Here is a 6745-nt window from a genome sequence, read left to right as displayed (position 1 = left end):
AAATTTGGCTCCTAGTGTTTTAACTAATTTTCACTGAATTTCAATTGACAGTGTGAAACTCTTAAACTAAATTGCTTGAGGACCCTTAACGTTTAAGTGGTCTAATTTACATATCTCATTCTGGCAGAGTTCTATACTCAAATTCATTTGGAATTAGGTTGATGACACTTTTATTATTTTTGTGTACAAAATGTGTATAACAGTCTCATTTCTCATTTAAATGTTTTGCATTGTGTATATTCTGAATGTGTATCCTATCTAATCCCTTCCTCTCTGAAATGAATAAAAATATATTTAAAATAAATAAATAAATAAATAAGAGAGAAAAGAAGCAACATTCTGCATACAAATGACCTCACTTTCAGCCCCATCCCTCAAAACAATTAAAATCACATGGGCAAGTGCTATAATAAAGGACAATGCAAAATGCCAAGTGTGTGTTGGGGGGAAGCATCCCCTGGAAAACCACGTGCCTCTGTCAAGCCGCAGTCCTGGGAGAATTTACTCCCCAAATCTGAATGGCTAAGGGTACTCGGAGTGACTGTCTGGGAGCTTGGGCACTGCACTCTAAGAATAAATAATAGCAGGCACTGTGTTGAGCACTGGCTTGCATGCTCTGAGTGTTAGGTCATAACCACCCTCACTTCACAGATGAGGAAACTGAAGCTGAGAGTGGTCTGATTCCTTGATATTCTGAAACTAGCAGCGCGCGTTGTTTTCTTTCTCTCTTCCTCCTTTGCAACTGTGGCGAGAGTAGACCTGATCTTTTTCTTATATATTAAACCCTTGTGTACTGTGTCAATACAATCATAGCGCAGCACTGATGGGGTCAAAACATACAGCAATAGCAGCCACTTTTCATTTGCTGACTTATTTGGCTGCAAGTTTGTTATCACGTGATTTTACCATATTCTATCCATTAAGGTGGCCGGGTTCCCTAGGCCCATACATTCACCGCACTCTCGCTACTGCACCTGGAGCCTTCTGTTTTGCCCTTAAGGTTGAAGTCAGTATTCCCCCCTTACCTGGGGGGTGGGGTGGGGTGGATATGTTCGAAGACCCCCCCCGTGGATGCCAAAACCATGGATGGCACCAAACATTACATATACCGTCCCCCCCATACATACATAAAGTTTAACTTACAAATTAGGCACAGGAGGGGTTTAACAATAATAACTAATAATAAAACAGCTGTGAATGGCTTTGGGGCCATTATTAAATAAAATAAAGGTTACTTACACACAAGCACTGGGGTACTTCACAGTCCATCTGATAACCAGGACAGCTACTAAGTCACTATTGGGTGGATAGCATTTACAGGGCAGATAACACAAAGGGATGATTCATGTCCCAGGTGGATGGAGCGGGACGGTGCGAGATTTCATCACACTACTCAGAACAGTGCGCAGTTTAAAACTTATGAATTATTTATTTCTGAAACTTTCCATTTAATATTTACAGACGTGGTCGGCTGTGGGTAACTGAAACCACAGAAAGTGAAACCGCAGATAAGGGGGGATTATAGTATATTCACATGCTTTTCTTGCATCACCCATCTGGGGGGTCCCTCAGCCTGGCCTGGGCCCTCTCGCAGTCTGGGAGCCCTTGGGGGTGTCCAACTGCCGGCTTAGGGCCACTCCCCTTAGCTCTGCCACAGACATCCTTAGTGCTGCCACGGAGCCAGCTGCAAGCCCGGCTTCTGGCTGAGCAGCACTCCCCCTGTGGAATGCACTGACCACCAGGGGGTAGCTCCTGTGTTGAGTGTCTCCCCCCTGGTGGTCAGTGTGCGTCATAGTGACCGGTCGTCCTGCTGTTCAGTTGATTTGCATATTAGCCTTTTATTATATAGCACTAGAGGCCGGGTGCACAAAATTCGTGCATGGGTAGAGCCCCTAGGCCTGGCCAGCGATTAGGGCCGATTGGGGCCTTGTGGCTGCTGGCCAGGGCCTTCCGTGGTTCTACGCCACCCCCTAGTGGTCAGCGCACATCATAGCAAGCTATAGAACTCCCAGTCTCCCAGTCAAACTCCTGCAGGGACACTTTGCATATTAGCCTTTTATATATATAGATTGTTTGCTTTATATCTTTATGTAAGTTATATATTGTTTTGATTCTGCAATTTGCTTCCCTCCCTTTTAAAAAAGTATTAATGCATACAGAGAAATACAGATATCAAAAGTGTACTGTTTGATGAATTTTCCCAAACTGAACACTCAGTGACTTGCATTCAAATCAAGAAAAAACATTTCCATCACTCCACAAACCCCCTTGTATAGAGTTTTTTGTTATTATTCTTTCTTTCCTCTTTTCATAAATTTGCCTAATGTGAAATGGATTTTTGTTTGATTTAAAGGTGGCACATTCCCCAGCTTTCTGGCATGCAGAATGTGTATAATAGAAAAAAACATTTTTTTCCTTCCCATTCTTATGAGGCCAATTTAAAATCAAGTGCATTAAAAACATGGGCTTGTTAGGAGAAAACCTGAGGGTAGATTCATATATATTTAAAGCTGGAAGAAGACTTTGGGAAGAGGAGACTATGGGCAAGGTGTATAATCTCTCCGGTAGCAGGTGTAGAACTGGAGCCCTCCCCATCACCCAGCATTATTTCTTATTAATGTTACGTAAATAGCCGCGACCGAAAATGGAGCGGTACCAGGAAGATTTCCCATGGAGAGCGGAGTAATAAAACTGTGAATGAGGGTACAAGTGGCTCCCCTTTTCTGGAGAGAACTCTGCTGCCCTCTGGTTGCTTCCTGAATAGTGTCTGACAGGTTCCTTAGTCCCCTGGTTCCCAAATTGTGTGCCGAGGCACCCCAGGTGCCACAGAAAATGCCCAGGGGCACCTAGGGATATTTTTGAATTTTGAAGGAAACACAGTGATACTTGACATCTGTGCACACTGCCTGAACTATTAATGAAAGGAAACCCACAGTTGCAGCATTAGATGGCATCACGTTCCTTTTGATGACATCCTTCCTACCCTCATGGAGTTGGCTTCCTGGTGGATGCTGTGTTAAAAAGAAATTGGTTGGGGAAAAGGAAGTGAGTGAGTGTGCCGTCTGATTCCGAGGGTTGAGAAGTTGTGCGGTGCCCCACACGTGCACAAATTGCATGAGAAAGTGACTGTCGTCATTTAAGAATAAAAAAATATCAGTCTTTTTCAATTTAGGCGTATATTATTTTTGCAAGCAACCACTAAATTGTTAGGACATAAATACTAATTAAATTGTTTGGATCTAACTACTTGATAAATGGACTCTTTAGGTATTTCTTTTGGTCTAGGGTTTCTGTGAAACTTTGCCTTGGGCATAAGGTTAGGGTAGATCAGGTTCTTCAAGTTAATTCAGCATCTTTAGTACCAGGCTGCTGGTAGACTAGAATGACTTTTTTTGAAAATCAGTCTAGAATGATTTTATTTTTAATTTTAAAAAATCTATAATAATAAAAGGATATGTTAATTAGACCAGACAGCTCAACAACCTTCCAGACATCATTTCAGATGTCCTTCCTGACGAAGCTGCCGTAGTGGGGGCTGAGGCATGGACAGTTAGGGGTGATCAGGCAGGCAGGTGAGTGGTTAGGGGTGATGAGGTAGGCAGGCGAGTGGGTAGGGGCGATGAGGCAGGCAGTCAGAGTGGTTAGGGGTGATCCCAGGCAGAGTGGTTAGGGGTGATCAGACAGGCAGGTGAATGGTTATGGGCAATGAGGCAGGCAGTCAGAGTGGTTAGGGGTGATGAGGCAGGCAGGCAGGCAAGTGGTTAGGAGCCAGCAGTCCCAGATTGCGAGAGTGATGTCAGACTAATCCGGCAGTCGGACATACCCCAAGGGGTCCTGGATTGCGAGAGGGTGCAGGCCGGGCTGAGGGACTCCCCCTCACCCTGCCCCCCTCTGTGCATGAATTTCGTGTACTGGGCCTCTAGTTTCAAATAAAATCATTGATGTTAGAGAGGAGGAAAGGAGAGAGAGAGAAACATCAATTTGTTGTCCCACTTATTTATTCATTCATTGGGTGATTCTTGTGTGTGCCCTGACCGGAGATAGAACCCACAACTGTACTATCGGGCTAATCTTAGAATGATTTTATTCAGATGAGGAAACTAATCCAGGGGTGGGCAACCCCTGGCACGCATGCCAAACATGGCAGGCCAGTAACTTTTGCTGGCACGCAAAACCCTCTCTTATAATCTTCCATTTACAATTTTTTTCTTAATATAGACTTTTTTATTTTTCAGATAAATTCAGTGTAGCTGCATCTTAGATAAATAAATAATTTTACATAATAAGTGCATCTTAGATCAATCACTTTACATAACATGCATACATTAAAAAATAAATGTATTTTTCATCATCATATACTATGTTTTTGTCGCTCGAATGAATTTTATTATTTCTCCAAGGTTCTTCACATATGTACACCTTAAGAGATATCAAGTAGGCATAACATGTTCTCAAAAAATTAGGGTTGGCACGCAGAATTTTGAGTCAGAGGTTTTGGCACGCACTCACAAAAAGGTTGCCCACCCCTGAACTAGTCTTAGAAAGTAACTTGATGGAGGTTATCCAGTCTGGGCAGATCCAGGTTTTATGGGGGCCTGAAGCTCCTGCAATTGTTGGAGCCCTCTTTAAGAACAATAATGCACAATTAGAGCTTCAAAACTGGGCTGAGGGCTTGCCAGGGGCCCATGCAGGTGAGGAGTTGTGAAGCTTAAGGTTCATTCCCTTCAGGGAAATCTGCCCGCAGGGGCCAGCAGCTAGTAAGAGGTGGAAATGGAATTCAGACACAGCTTTGTCTGCCTCTAAAGACACAAAATGGGAATCTCCTTTCCTAAGGACAAGAATAGAAAACCAGGGGTGTGAAAGCACTTCCAGAAATGTGAGCCTAGCTGGGTCATGGGTCCCTCCCTAAGAAGGAATCTGAGAGTGGGAACACAAGGCCTGTATCTTCTCATTAGAGTTGTGACAGGTGACTGGAGGTTAGTGCTTTGGCAGCAAAGCTGAGTTTGAATTCTGGCGCCACCTCTGCCTAGCTCCCTGATCCGTGAAAGTTACTGACCATCTCTGGGTGTTACTGGAGCAACAGTGTCCACACTCCACACGGCAGTGAGATTCAAAGAGAGATCACAGGTGCAAATGCTGGGTCTACAGCAGGCACAGGCCTCCTCTCCTTCCTCTGCTCCCACACAGATATCATGGGCACTGAGTCCCACACAGATATAGACGAACACTGATAGAGGTTTCTTTCCTGTGGGGGTACATTAATGAAATGCACATCTATGGCAAGCAACTGTCTAAAAAAATGCAAATCAGGCCAAGTTGGCAGATATTTGCCTGGGACCTTGTCTTGGTTCAGTGCCTAGATCAGTGTCTATGTTCAGGGGTTCCCCGTTATCCACAGACTAAGTTGAAAACTCCTTACCCTGGTATTTAAAATTTCCCCCAATCTGACCTCAACTTAACCTTCTAACATTTCCCCCCACGATGATCCAGCCCTACCTCTCTTCTCGCCCAACTGGTTTCCTCACTGACCTTTTAATGTTCGCCAGGGCTTTAGCAGAAAGCCACATCCCCTGCCAGGAATTCTTTCTCCATTTCTACTGTTCTGAGTCCTACCCATCTTTCAGGACCAGCGTAAGCCCCCTCTGGGCAGAGAGCAATTTTCTCAGTGATCCCAGCCCCGGGGGGGTTCCCCTGCTCTCAATTCCTACCACTAGTCCCACTTGTACCACGCATCCAGGTCTTACCACACACTGCCTCATTTTGTTTTATGGCTTTTAGGGAGTTTGCTTTTCCTTTCAATTGCATTGTAAGTTCAGTGCGGTGTCATGGAAATAACATCAGACCGTAGGCAGAGACTTGGCTTCTGTTTCTAACTCGCTGTACAACCCCAGGCAAATAGTTTCCTTTAACTCAGAAGTGAGGGGCTTGGATATGGAAACTCTAAGATTCCTTTCCTTAAATTAGGACCTTCTTTCCAAGGCCCTGCTCAGTGACATGCATATATCATGTCTTTTAAAGAACATTAAAAACATTTGCTGATCTCTTATTCCCAAATCACCGAGCTAGATGCTAATGGGCGCGTAAAGGTAAACAAAAACGCAGGGCTTACTCTCAAGGAACTTGCAAGGGAAAACTAGATAGATAGACATAATCACTTGTGGGATTGATTGAATGGGGGCAGGAGGTGAAAGGTGAGGAACTGGTGGAGTATCTCTCTGGCATTCTGTCTGGTGGATGCCTCTGTCACCCCACTCCACTGTTTGGCCCCGTGGCCGACTTCATCCTCTGAGTCCCATCCTTCCTCCTTTCCCAGCACCCCACCACCCACATCTTACAAGGGCAAAACTCAGAACCCCCCAGCCTCTGTCCTCGCTATGCCATACATCCTGTTCCCCTTGGCTGAGACGTCGGCCCTACTGCTCTCAACTTGGGGACGACCCAGTCAACATGACTGCCCTGCCCTCTGCCCTTCCTTTCACTATCTGCGGGCACCTGAACTCCGTCCTCCAAAGCCCAGCCTGGCCTGGTAGATGAATCTGGCTGACTATATAGTGGGAGGCCTCAGGGAAGAGGGACAAAACATGAAGAGACTCAGCGCAGTGGCCGGCCCAGAGCGATTGCGTGGAGGACTTTATTAACATGTCAAGTGCTGTCCTGAACCCTACCCGTGTTAACTCATTTAATCCTCACAGCATCTCTGAGAGATGGTGACTATCATGACCCTCCATTTACAGATAAGGGACTG

Source organism: Myotis davidii, unplaced genomic scaffold, assembly GCF_000327345.1.
Source record: "Myotis davidii unplaced genomic scaffold, ASM32734v1 scaffold524, whole genome shotgun sequence".
NCBI lineage: Eukaryota > Metazoa > Chordata > Mammalia > Chiroptera > Vespertilionidae > Myotis > Myotis davidii.
This window is presented reverse-complemented; position numbering follows the sequence as displayed.